At 31.6% G+C, this 3,174-nt stretch overlaps 1 protein-coding gene across 2 annotated transcripts in view; it reads left to right on the top strand.

The window, feature by feature from the left end:
• LOC102681264 (aquaporin-like) overlaps nucleotides 1-3,174 on the top strand; it is a 36,107-nt gene that overhangs the window by 10,429 nt on the left and 22,504 nt on the right. The window lies entirely within an intron of this gene.

The raw sequence follows: 3,174 nt of genomic DNA, 5'->3' as shown, positions 1-3,174 counted from the left end.
TATAAAAGAATCGTTGATTAATTGTCACGTTGTTGTGTATTTTATAATTTTTTATTTTGAAACGTCCTGTATAGTAACAAAAGTCGTTGACATATTTATAATCGTTCGATGTTGTTATATTGATTGAAAACGTGTCTGTGAAACGATCATTGATTAATTGTCGTGTGTATTCTATAATTTTTTTATTTTGAAACATTCTATATAGTAACGAGAATCATTTGACACGCTTATAAGCTCGTTGGATGCTGTTGTATCGATTGGAAATATTTATGAAAAGATCATTAATTGATTAATCACTGTGTACTCTATAGTTTTTATTTTGAAACTATAGAATTCTATATATAATTATAAGAATGTTTATAATTATTCGACGTTTTTATAGCCGAAAACGTGTTCGTGAAAGTTGCAGCATTCTTTATTTCATCATTCTTCATCTCGAATTTAATCATAAAATTTTTAAACGTAATAAACGATTAAAAATTCTCGATAATCAATTTTCCAGCAAAAATTTCCATATCAAAAACGTTATCACATCTTTGCCTTCAAAATCGAATTGAAAGCATAAATTTTGAAACACTCTGTAATCAATCGAACCAAAATTCTCAATGATCGAAATTCCTTGACCTCGAAATCAAGAAGCATCGAGTTAACGAATCCGTTCCCGTTGAAATTCAATCGGGAGCACGAATTTTGAAACGTTCTGTAACACGTTTCAACGGAAGCAAGTCGATATCTCGCGACTTCCAACGCATTGCAAAATTGCGCACGACATAAGGAACCAACGTTCGTGGACTCGTGTCGAGTGATTTGCTCCGTGACTTTGGATCCTCCTGCATCTGACGTTATCTCCTCGAGCACCGGTGTACACGGCTACCTTGCGCGTGGCAAGGTGACGTTCTGATTTACGATCGATCCTCATCCCGATCTATCGTTACGCGAGTGTAATTCCTGAGTGGCGTCGTGCAAAACGGTTGGTTGCCATTGAAATTCCACCGTTTTCCAGAGGCTACGTTTGCCGATCGTAAAACGAATTTACAACCGATTCCAGGAAATTTCAAGCGGGATCGTTTCCACCATCATGATTTCTAATAACCGGGTCATGAGCGGCGTCTTTGTATCTTCTTTTTTTTTTTTTTTTTTTTTTCTATCTTATCTTCGCACGAACGAAGGATTTATTGAAAATTGAAGTTGACAATTATTGAAAATAACCAGCTTTAACGATACGGTACGATATTATTCGCTTCGTATTATGGTAATGGGAACGAATATGATTAACAATATATGTATATATATATATATATATTGATGTACAGGATGTTTCAAAATATCTACGATTCGTTAAAAAAACGTTAAAACGGATTTAAAATTTTTTTTCTCCCCGGTATGTACGTATATCGTTTCAAAAATATTGATCCTAAGCGGGGAATAAAATTGGGAAGGGAGCATATTTGCATTCCGATTGTCGCGCGAGTGTAAAGTGTTATTTACTCTAGGCCGTCATTCGGTTGAGCAATTTTCGTGCGGCAGTGTAGCTAATCAACTGTCAACAGAGTTGTATCGATGTGTATCTACGATGTGCACATTGTCTTTTGCGGGTGAAGTTAACACAGGTTATCGCTTCCACTGCTTATTTCATCGGTGGAAGTGGTTCCGTGTACACGTCTAACTGGTGCTGCTGGTTAGAAAGCATCGAAACGGAATGGTTTGGAATTGCGGTAAGAAGACTCTGAAACGATTCACAACACGATGCACGATTATAATTCTTCCTCGTGCTTCCTCTCTCTTTATTCTCGATTTTCTTCGAAAACTTTTTTCTTCGAAAATTTTTTACGCGATAACGGCCGATCGAATTTCAATTTTTTTTTAATTATTTGCAAAACATTTTTTATCATCTGTTTGCACGCGTGATAATGATATCGATTGTTTCTATACGTATGCTGTATCAGGTTGTTGACCATGTACACATGACACTTGTCAGAAATTATCTTTTCACGAATTTTAATATAACCTTGAATTAAATATTAGAACACGGAAAACATTTCGAATTCAATTTTTTAACGAATTCGTATCGTTTAATTTATATATCGATGCCAATAAAAATTTTAGCACTCGGTATCTTTCGTTTTCTTTGTTACGCGTCTTTTTTTGTTTTTTTTAAAAAAAAAAAAAAAAAAAGGAAATTAGTTTTTATAAGAAATTTAATTTCTACAACGTATTTAATTCGACGAGGAAGTGACTTTTCGAGATAAGCTTTCCACAATCGGCTGCCAACTGCTATTATTATGTAAATAATTTATGTAAATAATCGATAATTTGCATGTAAATATATGCGTGTAAACAGAATTCAATAGCACAATCTTTTGCGAACAAAAAAATACAATTGAAAGAATGTAATAGGTTGATTAAAATTTTTTTTAAAATCGAGAAATTTAATTTCTTTCTCGTCGAATAATATTTTGTGAACAATAATTTCGGAGTAATATTATTTTAGAGGGTTTTTTTTTTTTTTTTTTAAAGATATCATAAGCGTATCATCATAATTTGTTTTTTGAAATATAATTGAAAAATATGAAAGTGCGGCGGCAGTTTGTAATTTATTTCTTCACGATTTTATTTACAAAGTTGGTGAAGGCTGAGAATTTACAGCGTTCGAATGATAAATGAACAGATGTGTACACTTCCGTAAGAAACGTGTCACCAGTCGAAAATACGAATATTTTTCGTGGCGGAGAGGAAAAAAAATATTCGCTCTATAAAAATTTTATGTATAAATTATACATGAATTAAAATAATAATAATAATATAACATTATATATCGTTTTTCATACCGTTGAATTTTAATTTATGAAATTATTTTCCAATTATGTATAATAAATTCACGTACTGGAATATTAAAATTTTAAATTTTAAATATTTAAGTTATTCTCTATGTTGAAAATTTTGAATCATTTATCGTTTCAAAATTACGTCGTTTCCTCTTTTATTTTTCTTCTATAAAAAATGTATATTCCACGCAAATCCACGAAAATCCGAAGTAAATCAAAAATATATATTAAGGACTTGTAAAAATTCGAAAAAAATCGTGATATCGATGATGAAAACGAACGCGAATTGAAATTTAAAAGTTGAAAAAAGTTTAAAAAAAAGAGAATTTACGAGAGAAACATTATATTG

This window comes from Apis dorsata, unplaced genomic scaffold (genome assembly GCF_000469605.1).
Source record: "Apis dorsata unplaced genomic scaffold, Apis dorsata 1.3 scaffold_5, whole genome shotgun sequence".
NCBI classification, from domain to species: Eukaryota; Metazoa; Arthropoda; class Insecta; order Hymenoptera; family Apidae; genus Apis; species Apis dorsata.
This window is presented reverse-complemented; position numbering and strand designations above follow the sequence as displayed.